Source organism: Poecilia reticulata, unplaced genomic scaffold, assembly GCF_000633615.1.
Source record: "Poecilia reticulata strain Guanapo unplaced genomic scaffold, Guppy_female_1.0+MT scaffold_262, whole genome shotgun sequence".
In the NCBI taxonomy this organism is placed as follows: domain Eukaryota; kingdom Metazoa; phylum Chordata; class Actinopteri; order Cyprinodontiformes; family Poeciliidae; genus Poecilia; species Poecilia reticulata.
The window spans coordinates 17,073-32,417 of NW_007615044.1; the positions used below are offsets into that span (position 1 = coordinate 17,073).

The 15,345-nt window shown below is 38.0% G+C and overlaps 1 protein-coding gene across 1 annotated transcript in view; it reads right to left on the minus strand.

Moving 5' to 3' along the window:
• LOC103460599 (mitochondrial import inner membrane translocase subunit TIM16-like) overlaps window positions 1–15,345 on the minus strand; it is a 102,425-nt gene that overhangs the window by 15,269 nt on the left and 71,811 nt on the right. The window lies entirely within an intron of this gene.

Consider the following 15,345-nt stretch of genomic DNA (forward strand, 5'->3'; position numbering starts at 1 on the left):
AAACATCAAACCGATGTGACAAGATGTGGAAACATTTAAATTAAATCAATAGTTTTACATGGTACCGGGAAAAAAAACATTCAAAAATATGAAAAACCAATATGCTGCACACCTGAATGACTCCATACAGGCACCAGCCTTTCCCCCTGATACCATCAGACTCACCCAGTGGGTGTAATGTGCTCCGGCGTAGGTGGAGCTAATTGAAGCAGCCTGCAGAGGTATAAGGTTATGAGGTTTGAGCTATGACCAGATGAGTATCAGTCAAAGGGACCTTTCTCTGTCRTATCAGATCATGACCTTCAGCAAGGCCTGCCTTAATAATAAAAACATGCACTAGATATGGCAATAAGCTCCAGATGACAGGTAGTGAGCCTGAAAATRGAAAGAGCTAGCGAGGGGAGGTGGAGGCTGTTAAGGAATGCAACCCCCATGTTTTAAAATTTGTATCCTAGCAATATTAAAAAAAAAATACTGTTTTGCACATTTATTGGCCTTAGAGTATAGTCAATAGTAGGATGCATCTTCTGGATTTCTAGGAGATAAAATGAGACTAAATATAGGAACATTCATGTCAAAGAACATCTCTGGAGACATACGAAAGGAGTAACTAGACCTTGATGTTAAAAACAATCTTAAATCACTGTGAATGATGCCTCCTTTTTATTGCAATCTAAGACATTCATCACTAACTTCAAAGTGGAACCATGTAGCTATGTAGGCTTGAGATATTTTCATGATCAGTATCTGATTATGAAACATAAAGCAGCACCAGTTAATAATGTGGCTGACGTTTTGTCGAAAGCTGGGCTGTAACAAAGAAATTAGCGTTGCATTTTATAGCAGGGCTCTTAAGTGATTCCTGTAATAATTATCTGATAAAAATAATTCATATAAGCTGCAGATCCTCTATTGTTACAATCTTTCCCTTTTTAATTTTCCTTTTTTATTATCCCCAGACAGAAAACACACTTATTGTCTCGTTGTAAAGAGTTAAACACACTCATGCTGCAGGCCAAAGATTGATAATATCTCCTCAACAATGGAAGGAATGAAGCAAAGTAATCCGCTAACGCTAAACTGAATTCCTAAAGAAACAGGATGAAAATGAGAAACTGATCACAGAGGTGATAATTTGTGAGCTTATTTTGAAATTTATAATACGTTTCATATGAGATATTACATCTTTTTCCAACATATATACATCTCATGTCTCTTTTGCTTTTGGACCATATGTTCCTGTTAACATAGAAAATAGAGACATCATGAGACTGACAACGTGAAGTTATCAATTTTTAAGTTTCTTGCTCAACACCATCTCGGTAATTCTGTATGCTTACATCTATCAGCTGTTTACATGCTAGTTAGTTGGAAAATCAGAATTAAAGCCTGAATTCGAACTCCAAGTCAAAATCAATACTCTAATCCTTGTGAAACCTGAGCACAACATTTTTATAGAAAAAAAAGTCAGGAAAAAAAACCCCCATAAGCTTAAAAAAAAAAAAAAAAAAAAAAACGTGGCTTTAAGTGAACTAAAAACAATTACAGCTGCGTATGTTTTCACTATACTCTAAACTGCAGACTGAGTGAAGCCTTACGATGAACACACTGGCAGCTGAAACGTACCGTAATGAGCCGCACACTTTTTCCACTGACCAGTTTCTCTGTTTCCACTATGTGCGTTTAATGAGCGCTCCGGGTCCGCCTGCCTGCCTGGCTACCTTCAGAAGCTAGTTCATTAGAAGGGAATTAGAGCTGACGCTCTGCGTTCCTGAGAGGAAAAGAAAAGCAGGAATTGTCAGCAGAGGGGCCAGCTGTGGCTCCAGTCTCAGATGGGCTGCCAAGCTTCTGCTCCTCGGGTTGGTCTGAGTGCCATTAGGTGCACTCGTACCACACATCGAGTGCAACAGAGGTGCAGGTACGAATGCACGTTCAGGGTTTTAGTGAAAACATTGATGAGACAAGTTCTGTTACCTCCAACATATACCCGCAATCGAAAATATCCCAAATAAAATTACAACTGATTCCATCGGAGCCTCAAGGTACATGTCGTCACTTCAGCTTCTTTTTTTGAGATGTGGCTCATTTCTCCATCTTAGACAACAAATGTACATAAGCAGATTCATAGATTAAAACTATAACAACAGTTTTTGATTTTAACGTAAAACTCCAAAGAGTCTTGAAGTAACGATAACCACAATGGGAATGATTGACATTTTCCTCAACAAATTAAAAACAACCCTAAAGCATTACAGGGATATAAATCCGATCCAGTCTCAGGAGAGTGTTGTGAAAAGGCGTGACTAGTTATTCACAGCCAAGAGGTAAAATATTTCCTCTTGGTGCAATGAAATTATTTTCTACTTGAGTTGTAGAATGATTATTTTATGATTTTAATATCTTTGCCAATTACAGTCACTTGAAACAAGACTACAACTGGTACAGGTGAGTAAAATGCAACAAACGCTAAATTAGATAGTAGTCAAAGGATTAAAATTAAAACCATTTTTAGGACTTTTATCGTCAGAATGAATTGAAAACACCAAATTACTGAGGGAAATCAATTAATCTGCAATGCATGAGTGACAAATATTACTACAAACATGCACAGAGGTGAGTAAGCACTGGTGAAGAATGTGTGCAAACTGGGACAAATGGAAGTAGGACGTGTTGAAGAAACATGTGCTCAAACGGGGAAAGAAGTGAACTGATCTGGAACCCTCGCTAGCATTAGCATCTGTTAGCATTAATGGTTTACATTAATGAAATAAGAAAAAATAATTATCAGATTTTAAAATAAACATTGATTTTATTGTAGTTTTTCTTTAGTCTTTAGATAAACAAGACAAATGTAAAAAAAAAAAAAGAAGCAGTTTAAAGAAAAAGCAGCTTGAAAAGAAATCTGCAAAATCTTGTTTTTTTTTATGCACTAGGAGACAATCAAAGCTTCGACAGGTCTGACTGTTATTTACAAAAAGCTATGTGATATGGACACGATCACACATTACAACATTAGATTAATCAGGTCTAATGACTCCAGTTGCACATCTTCATGTTAGCTTGCACACAGAAACACTCATGCAGAACTTTTAAATTCCCGGTAAACTGGTCCAGACTGGCTTGGTTATAAAACAGGCAGGTCACTGGTTGTAAATTAGCAGGAGGGCTCCTTCCCTTCGCATTCAGAGCTTGGGCGAGGTTGGGGTTTTTTGCAGAATGTGGGTGGGCATGAGGAAATTGGAGTATGTAAGAACCGTAAGAGAAGTTGGGTGTTACAGCACTAATGGGAAACATAAACCCCTAACGTGCACATTAASCCAACTCAGAAAAGTCAGAATGCTTTGGGGGCGGATGGCAGAAATAAACAACACATTTACTTTCAGTGTTGGCTTGCGAACACGGGGCCGTATCTGTAAGGTACCGCTAGCTGAGAAKTCCTGGAAAAGATGCGTTCCGCATTAACCCCGGCGGCCCCGGCTATATGACCATATAATGACCTGTCGCCAGGAGCCTGGGAGCTGCCGGCTCTCAAGACAAAGTCAGAAAAGAGACAAGGATGGGTGAAAGACAGCAGCAAGGTGAGGATCAAAACTGGTTCTAATGACATTAGAACCAGTTTTGATCCTATGGTAGGATCCTTTGATCCTACCTAAGGTATAAGGTAAACCAACATGAAGCATCACTTCACTGTGAATTGGAAGGAAAGTGACAGAGTTCTAACCTTAATTTCATTTACAAACAAAAATCTGAAAAGTGTGGCATTCAGGTCCCTCTGAGTGAATATTTTGTAGAGTCAATTTTCAAATGCAAATTCAGCAGCAAGTCCTTTTATGTTCATCTCTGCTGGCTTTGCACATCTACTGACTGAAACCAACATCCGTTTAATTTAAAACAGCTTAAGCTCGGGAAGATGGGCTGGAGAGAATGAAAATACATTTTCAAGTTGCACCAAAGAGTAAAATCTTGCCTTTAACATTTTTTTAAAGAAATGTCCACCTGCCTCAACCATTTGTGCTTGGGAACCAAATTTATGCAACTCTTGCTGTCTGGGACCACAGAAACTTATTTCAAATAATGTTTGGCCGGGTTTTTTTTTGGACACCAATGTCCTAAAATGACATCTGATTTAAATTTGAATCTCCTGCAAATGACTAACTCTTACCAAATTACTTTTCCTTAAGCAATCCTAGCTGTTATTAGACAAAATGTGTATTGGTTATTGTATTAGGAGCTAGAGCCAGCCCCGAAAATACTCTTCATAAATTGATTATCTTCAAWAATAAACCACAGAAGAAAAATTTCATGCTCTAAATGAGACGAATGTTTCAGCGCACCAGACAGTTGCTGATGAAGTCAGTCTTGGTTGTTTACTCAGTTTTATTATTTTAGCAAAACTCAAGCMAGGACTGAGTAGTTGCTGTTCGAAACTCGGCGAAGCTCCAGTGCAGTGCAGTTGGTGTTTAACAAACTCGATGACTGATTTACTGCCTTAAGAAAATATTGAACAGTGAACAACATGATCACATGGTCGTCAATGTGCTCAACAGCAACAGTGCAGCCAATAGTTGGAGCCTTTCTTCAAACAAAGGAGGCCTTGACCTTACAAATAATACATGATCTATACCGTTAAGAACGCTTTCACACTGCACACTGTGCATGACACATTCCCCCTGGCACAGCCAAGAAAGAGTTATTGAAAACACTAAAGCTCTAAAATTCAGTAATTTATRGACACAAACACGACCGCTTTATGGGTATTTTTAAAGCCCCAACACACATGTGCAGACGAGAGAGAAGGTTCGCTCAAGGAATAGGAATCAGAAGCAAAAATATGACCTTAAAACACTACTGAGGATTTCAACAAAGCATCCCTATGCTTTTAGTTCACAAATGTTTTGACGAAGTTTTGTCTTATGGTTTCGCTTTATCAGACGGCTTCATCTTTGTGGCTTTTCAGCTCATGTCATTCACAAGAGATAATGACACTCTTACTCTCCAGTCAGCATCTTCACAAGGTGTTTTGCTTTTGTTTCAAGGTAGATGCACCCATTTTACACACAAAAACATTTTCATCTCTTTCCTGAAGGGTACAATGGCTGGACAGTTTCATAATGTTTCTTCGTGAGCCTTACATTTCCAGGCATCTGGAAGTTGCACCTCAGGATTATCCAGGCTTKTGGAGGTCTTCAATTCCCTTTCTGATATCTTAGCTGATTTTGTTCATTTTTTWAAATGAAATTATTACCCTATCAGAAGCTTACAAAGCCATGACATCATCACATGGGCTTAGCAGCGAAGTAGTCTTGGTTTTTGTAATTTTGATTTTGAAGGAAGGAAGTACTAATCAAATATTTTGTTTTTGAAAAGATTTTAGGAAAATCTGGATTTTTTTCAACCAATACTTGGATTTCCATAATTCAAAGTGACTTGAGATCACACAAGAACGCCCATCTTGTTTAAGAGACAAGTTTTACAAGTTCTCTCTATATGAAATTTGAATTCAGGTCAACTCAAAAAAAAAAAAAAAGAAATGATAAAAAAAAGAGATGATTGGGGGAAAAGAAAGCCAGTTTTTGAAAATATTTTCTGTCATTTATACTTTCTTTTAAAAGAAGAAAAAGGGGTTGAAGAGATAATGTAATAAAATTGGAAATCAAATTTGGCATTTTGAGGCCACATCAGTCAGTCCTACAAGTAATAGAAAGAAACATTCTTCCTTTCGAAGCCAAGAAAAAACAAATGCGTAAATAAAAATTGTTTACTTATTTCTCCATTTTAAATCAGACATCAATTTGACCCCATTTCCTTTTAAATCCCTAAGATTGTTCTGCTATTGTACCCCAAATCATAAGCCTCTGCCTTCTTCATAACTCCAGTACTTTCTCTGAGAGCCCTGCACACCTATCATAAATCATTTGCTTTAATGACCAAGGCATGAAAAAGTAAAGCAAAAAACAATAAAAGTCTGATTTACTGTAGCAAGATGGTCAAAGACAGAGAAGAAAAAAAAAAGAAATACCCAGTAGAGGAGATAAGATTRCATCACATGAAGGCTGTTAATCATGATGGTTATGCACGTCTATGTATATATGAGATTGCATGTGTGTGTAAAGGTCCTAAGAAGGAGGCTTTGAGATCTATCACGCAACATCTGGGAGAGTTATAGATAGGACGAAGCAAGAGACGGTTAACGAAGAAAACACAGCTGCAACATGATGATCACCTTGATGAACTGTGACTTTTGCAACCAGATCCAGTGCCGTGATGCAGCCATGCATAAAAACAGACATTTTTTAACTGTTCTTTCCCTCTACATTTCTGAGTATATCTGATCAGAGGAGAGGCCATGTTAGCGAGAGAGAGAGAGACAGAGAGAGAGAAAAAAAGAGAGAGAGAGAGAGAGAGAGAACTGGTGATGAAAAGGTTAGATTTACAGTCTCTAACGTTGCTTATTCAAAAAGTAATGGATTGTAACCGAGCCAGGGAATTATGTAACTGAATCATTGAGATAAGAGAAACCTACATCACAGAGGAAGATGCATACTGAAATATTTTACATGAAGACAAAAAAAAAGGGTCACAATACAGTTAGTTTATCCAAAATTATTCAGACTACTGGCAGAAATCGGTTTTTATTTACATTTTAATAAAACTACAATATAAAAAAAATTATTTGCTTATTATAGCATTTTCAGTCAAACCGACCTTTTAATTGATGTCATTTTTGCTGAGGAAAGTCTTTGAGGTTGGTCTTTGAAGTCAAACTAATCTTTAGTTCACTCCACTGATTCTCCATCAGATTTAACTTGGGGGTCCAGCTGAMCCATATAAAACATGTTTATATAACTTTCAATCAGGAAAAAAAMYCTAATATTTTGGTAAAGATTGACTTAYATTAAACCTTAATCAACACGGGGTATGAATAATTTTGGGGCTTAAATATTTTATATTCTTGACAAACATTTTTTGTAGTTATTTTATTTTTGTGTTCATTAAAATGCTCGTTTTTATAATTTATAAGATGTGTTCAGCTGTTTGTCTTTCTCTGTGTTTATGAGATGCTGCAATGTCTCTAGTTTTCTTTCTACTTTGCAGACAGAAACCCAAACTGTCTGCGCCGTCTGAAATCCACCACCTTCTCACAATAAACAACCCTGAGCAGACATTTACAAGCCTCCATCCAGGCTCTGTCCACTCTGCTCCAACAGCACACGATGAAGCAGATTTGAGCAATTTGTTCACAATACTCCTCTGAGGAATAAAACTAAGAGCTGCTCAAGTTGCAAAGAATTACATCAAGGTTAAAAGCCGACTGGAAAATGGCAAGGTCGACAAAAAGGATCCAAAGTAGTAATCTGAAGACAGAAACAAACCAGTGACTACTTGTATCTTTTTTATTTAATCAGCTACTTGACCTCGTTTTAATGTCAAGACCTTTTCCAAGACACAGCTATCAGTGCTGCTAGTGACACACTCACTATCTGTGTGCCTGTACTTGCATTTATCTTCTTTCGTTTGACCAGGCAGCTCACTTTAGAGGCAAATTACTTAATGAGTGTTAAGCTAAAATCAAACACTTTAAAGGGAGCTTTAGACAAAAATCTGGTCTGATCATAAAACATTGAGGGGCCAAAGAAGAATTAGTGCAATTAGTCTCTGGAGCATWAACAACATGCAACATGCATTTATCATTTACCTATGTTACTTAGATACCCTTAAATAAAATGTAAAGTAATAAGCAGTCAGGGTCCACCTGTATGTAAATTCAAAGAACTCCTGTTTCAAGTCAACTACAAGCCATTTAGGCGACAGCAAACACATCACAGTAGATGTTCTGTGTAAAAAAAGACCAGTAAATTTGGAGGAAAAAAAACCTGTTAGAGGGAGACATATTATTTAAAGAGAGAGGAAAGAGAAAAATAAAACCTTGAGCTTTTTGATTACAAGAATATTATCCTGGACTGGTAATCTTGCACGGTGCAGGGACTCGACAGTATGAAGGCGAGTTAACTTCTCCGATCCTCATCGTTTATTGGAAGTAATTCAGTCGWTGAATTATGCATCGTGACCTGAAGTGATCTGTGCTGCATAGCTGCTCTCATCTCCTTCAAAGAGTGTCTGTGCAGTCATACTAAACATACCTCAGCTGAGCTGCTGTGTCTAACAAACTCAACCACAGGCATGTTTCTCTTACTCAATGCCTAGAATACCAGAGTGAGAATATGACTAGAATGAAGAAGTGAGCAAAAACAAAGAATGAGCTGAGTAAACAGCTTGCAAGCATCTTTGAATAAACCGAATAAACCAAACTATTGCATTTGATGGACGAGAAAAGAAATCACCAAAACAAATTAAGATATGATCAGATATTAAAGTGAAACTAAAGATGAGCAAAAAAACAACATTCAAAAACAAAAACAGAATCTGAAATAAGGAACATTAGTCTGAATTTATTTGAGCTCTGTTAATGATGATCATGGGAAAATGTCATTTCTGTCTGACCCTAGCTAAAAGTAACCAAGGGAGTGGAGGTCAGCAGGGTCTGCTAACCTAGCCTACGCCCCCTGTACCTCACCCCGTCACTGTAAGATCACTCTGCACTTCATCACCCGGAGTTTCTCAAAACAGAGCTGCAGCTGGTGCTTACAAATATATTCATACTTCTTAGCTCCTTTTATCATCTTTTAACATTTCATCATGATAAACCAATTTAGAGTCATTTTCTGCTAATTTTTTTCTACTTTGCAAAAAATAAACTATATCAGCCAGATTGCACAGAATTTTTGTGGAGATTAATCTTCAAGTCTTGCCTTAGATTCTCAATTGGATTTAGGTCTGGACTTTGACTATGCCATGCTAGCGGAAGGTGTTGTTTGGCATCCGACAGGTGCAACTGTGGGATTGTCCTGCATTTAGCTCCATCCATACACCAATTAATTCCCCTCTCCCATCTGAAACAAAAAATTCCCAAAACAAAACATGGCCACCACTGTGTTTTCTGGTGGGCATACTGCAGACATGACGATTGCCATGTTAGCTTTTAAGTTTTATAAACTAATACTAAATTTAAATGTGGTCTGTGCTTATGCGTTTGCAGTGTCCTCTGCGTGACTTGTGGTAAACTACAAGTTCATACTTTCTTCTTGGCACTGTTATATTTACTAATTAGGTAGGTTCTGAAGGAACTGGATGCTATTTAGGGATGCCAGAAAAAAAGGGGGCTAGAGAAAAATGCAGGCCACAATTTTCAGATGTTCATTCCTGAACAGCTTGGACACCCTTATGTCATTACTTTTCCAATTATCCACTAGTTTATGTTGATTTATCAAATAAAATCTCAGTAAAACTCTTGGACRTCTGTCCATTGTAAAGACAACATATGAAGAAGTAGTAAATATCACTGTAGTTTCTGTTAGCTCCCTGTTTCCAAATCCAAGTTGCTGCAGCTCACAGAGGATCCWGTAAAGAGATAAACATCATAAGGTAATATCTTTAGTTGGTTYAATACRGTAGGTTAGTGAAGCAGGGATTGCTTTTYGTGTATATTTAAAAAGAGCTCTGATGAGGCCAATTTGTCCAAATTAAGCCAAGAGAAACAACAAAACAACAAATCTATGTATAGTTATTGTGGAAAAAATGAAAATAAAAAAGTCAAAACAATAACAGKCCGAAACAGGAACCAGATTTCTTTTTAAAACTTGCCCCAAAGCTAGATCCAACTCCCCAAATTGCCCCTTTCCTAAGAGATGGTGAGAAAAAGGTTGAAAAAAAAAAAAGAAACCCCTTTAATCCTAAATCTAAACTGAGTCGAGGAGATCCACTGTTCCCTGATCCCTGAGCCACGCTGGGTCCGACTACCAGATGATGGTGAATTATTTTATTCAAACTTCCTCTACAGAGGACAGCTTTATGAGGGGCACAATGACTTACAACGGGGTAAGGTTGGCTGCGAAGCTTGGATGGGAAGAGTCAATATTTCAACCTTAAATGATATATTGCATTGAACGGCAGGATTAATTGTTTGCTCTCACACAAACAGTAACAACTTCTGCTTTCAGCACACTCATTACTCCYCTTTCCACTGGCCATATTTTATTCCCTCATATYCAGCTTTCCCAGAACTGCATCTAATTAACCCTGCATGCTCCCAGTTTGTTAGCCAGGTTCTTCCTCCTCTTTTTGCATGGCASTGCATATTTCTTGGACAGTGTTTTTTTCCAAGCTGCAGGGTTAAAGGGTTTGGTGGGAAAAAAGGGCAAATGGAAGATGGCAGTCGCATCTTGAGGCAGCCCACACATGCAGCTGTCAGAGCGCATTTATGTGTGACTGACGATGAAACGCACGTCCACCGAACTCAACCGAACACAGCTGACAATACTGAAGACAAACAAAGAGAATGCCCTCCTCAGCATCTAGACAACAAAGAGATGAATGATAATTATTCAAAGACTGTCCTAATGGGAACTTCTGAATTGGACTAATAATCTGTTTTCATACCCTAATTATACAATGCTACACATATTTTATAAACATCTGCCCCCAAACATTTCTTAACTTTGTTCTTTGGTCTAAATAAGGAAAAAAAACACTTTGAAACCACAAAGAGATGCAGAGAATTTTAAATGGATATGTGAAAAGAACCTCATGTGCACTGTAAGGTATGGTGGAGGAGGTGTGATGCTAAGTGCTGGTTTCCTTTCCATAGGTCCTGGGATTTTTGCTGCCTGTCATCATGTATTCTTACAAGAAGATTTTAATTAACAATCTGATGAACTTTGTCTAAAAACTGAAAATGGGATAATATTGGACCTTTAAATAAAACATCTAGAAACATATGACCAGATCCACACAGAAATGTCCCACTTTTCAGAAAATCAACTACGGTTTAGATTTGTGGCCCGACCAAAATGATTTGCTTGGTGGTTGGGTTKGGTCTGTGACTCCCGTGTGGATAATGGATGGATAATTGGATGGAACTTRCAAAATGTGTCAATGTCTGATGAGCTGCTGCTTTGCAGCATGAAGTATGGTCTTATTTGGCCTCACAAAAAGTAAAAATCCACAGCAATATTTTTAACAAAACATGAAAATCGCAGCAATAAATGTCAGATTTTACTTTTAATTTGGCTGTGAATAAGAAAGTTTGTAAAAAAAAATGTAAAAACACATATAAAAACAAAACACTCCGTTTTGTTTTATATCTTTTGTTTTATATCTATTGTGTTATATCGACGTGCATTCCTGTCTCGAGACCTTCGAGGTTCTCACGTAGAATTTCACTTTTCAGTAACAATGCTTTTGTTTTCCTCCTTTTTCCCCGTCTTTCATGGATTCCTCATGATAATATAATTCCAAACAATAAATCTCAAGTCAGTTTATACGCTCTACGAGCTGTTTGGAGGATCCATAAACGTCGGCTAAACCTGAACTTATAATAAAAGATGGAACAAACTATAAAAGTAACAGTAAATTATGAACATAGAAGGTGAATGAGGTCAGAAATGACGGAGCACATAAAACAGAAAAAGGGGTCGCACAACAACCAGAATGAAGTGAGACAGTTGGATGATTTAAGCACAAGTTTGCTCATCAATGCAGAGAGGCGAACAGCACATGTAAGTGCAGACATGATTTGAGGAGTGATTATAAAACAGCCTGAAGAAATTCCCGTCAGCCCAGCTTGGCTCTATGTGGCAAAGTGCCTGCATTTAAAACTGTTAGCAGGCAGGAGTTGGCTCCAAGCTTCACGAGAGTTTTATAGGTTCCCCTGGGCAGAGCTATAAGCTGCCTCGCCATCTTTTACTGAACCACGGTGATTAGAAGCCCGATGTGGTGACGGCCCTGCAGCCACTGGACTGTGATTTACAGCTCAGACCAAATGCATGTTTTTTTTTTCCACTGTTTGTGTTCACTACAAGAATTTGCTCCCCTTTCTTTCTGTGTATTTGTTAAGTAAATATCTATTTATTGTTGAAGTAAGGGCAAGGAAATGTGCAAATGGAAACATAAAAAGTACAACCGTCAATCTCAAGTATTAACTAATTTACAAAACAGATGAAATGGAACAACATGTCAACAGACGCGAAGCCAATATGAAAAACCCAGGAAAGAATTTTTATAAGCTGCAAACTACAGAAAAATGTGAGAATATGTGTTTTAAAAACCAGCCCCTTGTTCCATGCTTTGCTTCTGGACTCTCGGCTTTTGAGAAAATTATTACTTGCTGGAGGCGTGGACTGTGTCAAAGTCTTAAATTCTACGCAATCGCAAACGTTCATAGCATCATCAGGTCGATGCTATGAAGCTTACCAGAAATCGCCTGCTTTGTAAACAACCATCCTCCACTGATAAGAGAGAAGTGTAAAGCTGAACGAAGCAGATTTTAATGTCAATTCACTGTTTGGAAGTGTGGCAAACATCGACTTAACGGCTTTGTTCACTTCTTCTGCTGCGCTGCTAAAACTACAGGCAAGACTACAATTCAAAATCCATCCATCCRTYCATTTTCTGTACACCCTTGTCCCTYAGTGGGGTYGGSAGGGTTGCTGGTGCCTATCTCCAGCTCACATTCTGGGCGAGAGGGAGGGTCACCCTGGACAGGTCGCCAGTCTGTYGCAGGACAAAACAGAGACACACAACCATGCACACACACACTCACACCTAGGGAGAATTTAGAGAGGCCAATAAAAAAAATCTACCAGTGACAATAATTCAATGGGAAAAAGCCCAGAAGTGAAGAAAGATCAGAATCGAGCAGAAATGCGTATAAATGCAGTGGTCAGGCTAGGTTTTAAAGGCTGATTCAAGTAAAAAAAATGTAATAAAAAAATTTGTTTCTAATTTTTTAGAATCAAAATGAATAAATAATGCAATATCTCATTTGTCATTGGATCTGTCTAAATGTGTAAAACCCTTCAATAGAATAGCATGACCTGAACCAGGAAAAAGACTGCAGAAAGTATTAAAGTTGTGAGTCTGAAAATGGGGCTTCATGTCTCAGTGAGACTTTTCTGTGTAAACAAAAGTTAAGTAAAATAAAGTAATTCTTTGGCATCCTGAAGCCCAAGGAAAACAACCCAATTTTTCAAAATCCCCCTTACCATCCCCTCTCAGTGAGCATAGTGTCAAGATAAATTTTCTCTGGTATTTACCCAGTCGTGTTTTTACAGTTCAACCTTCCAATTAATACTCAGGCGGCAGATACTGGAATCTTAAGTAAGTACGCATATATCTTGTGGCTAACTCCTGACTTATGTGCTTATAGAAAATGCTTGTAACATTAACTTTATTCTCAATGAATCCACAAAATCCCTCTCTAAGCTATTATTTATTGCTTCATAAAGGTTAAATCAAACAATCCGTACAAAAGTTACATTTGAATTTGAATTATTTAAAGTATGCTAAGTGCTATTATTGTGCTTTATTACTGGTCACTGATGTAAGACTTTAATTTTAAGACCCCAGTTTGCAAGAATCCTTCCTAAAGTACTCCAGACACCCCAGATCTGGTGGGGGCCACCATAAACAACCTGAACCACTGATCTAAATAATTCACCAACAGTGCAGCTGGTTAACTTCAGGTCTGCTGCTGCAGATAGGAAAAAAATACAAACTCAATTAAGCACAAGATCAACAAAGAAACTTTCTTTTAAGCTAAATGTAAATAAYGAGGTAGAAAAAAAATGTAAGCATGTATCTTTCCTTTTTTAAATATCTCTAAATATGGAAAACCTTTCCTCTGGAATAACTGAGCAGTTCTATCTGGACCTTGCGGGATGTGTGTGAAATCATTTCTCTATTCCTGCAATTGACTGTAATACCTTGCAGATGGTATTGCGTGTGTGTGCTGCACTGATAATAACTCCTAGCAGAAGGAGAGCGACCAAGAGAAAAGTCATGAACCACAGACTGTGCGGAGGCCAGTATGAAAAAACAAATGGTAGAAATTACACAGTGAGCACGGTTCCACAAGTGGAACTAAAGCACCCCTTGTCTGGAGGATCCTGGGGGTGGGGGCTGGTTTCAGGAGACACATGCGACCCGCCTCAGGGTCAGACACAGGGCTGCATGTTGAATCATTTTCTTGTTGAGAGTTTCTACACCTTCGGCCACGGGAGTGTAAGGCAATACCGGAGTGAGAAATTTGCAATGGTTTAAGTTAGTTTTTAAAGTTTCGTGCCAACATGAGGCGGAAAACTGATGCTCTGCAGGAATGCACGTGGCAAACCAAGACAAATATTAGGCAGAAGCGGCTCCAGGGCGCTGTGTAATTTAGTGGCGTGTGGCTAAAAGTACACACTGGAAGTGTCACAGTTCTAGTGGCTATCATCTTTCCGTACCTGGCTGGGACAAGCTGACATCGAAATAGTCTCTCAGCTGCCAATGGGTAGTTTGTCACTGGTGTCACGAAGTATTTGATAGCTCTCTCRGTTTGATGATGGAGCAACCATATGTGCACTACGTGCGCACTCAGATCAGGACCTCCTCTCAATTTATTCAAACTTTTTGAATAGTTTTTTAGCCATTTTGCCATTTTACAGCCACACACTTGAGTATTTTTTTGAAAGAAGTCCAGTTTAAAGTTGACCAAAAGCCACATATGGGACCACAGCTGAAGTTTTTGGCCTGTAAGCAAAGAACTCAAATCAACCATCTAGTGAAACATTGGGGTGGCAGGATCATGCTGTGGGGATATTTTTCTTCTGCAAGCATAGGGAAGTTGATTATGAATAACAGAAAGATAGATGGAGCTAAGCATAGAGAAATATTTCAGGTTTGCCATGTTTTAACAGCAGCTCCATCCGTCTTTCAATCAAATCCAAAAACTGGTAAACTTCAAACAACATTTCTCAATGGTTTTCTTAAATGCTCACACAAGTGGAAATAATTGTTTATTGACCAATTTCAGGAGACAACTTGTTACTTTAAAATGTATTTAAGGTTGTTACAGTAAAGGGGGAGAGTACAAATGTGCATCACACTTTTCAGACTTGTTTGTAAAAAAAAAAAAAAAAAGTAATAAAAAAATAAAAAGCAACTCATACATACTTATCACGTTAGTCTAGATTATGTTGATCTATGTCATAAAAGTCTATTAAAATATATCGAAGTTTGTGTTGTAAATGACTCAAAGGGTATGAACACTTTAATTGAACGTGAAAAAATACCGACACTGCAGAAAACAGTAAATGTCTTGCATTTTTAATTAAAATCTACCTCTGGATCAGATAATACTGAAAGTTGTAACGTTTCTCAGAACAGGTCCTGCAGGGTAGGTTTAAGACAAGGCTGGAATTCCTTTCCTGAGTCAGGCTGCAAGGTGAATTGTTTGTTGCCTTTTAGTCA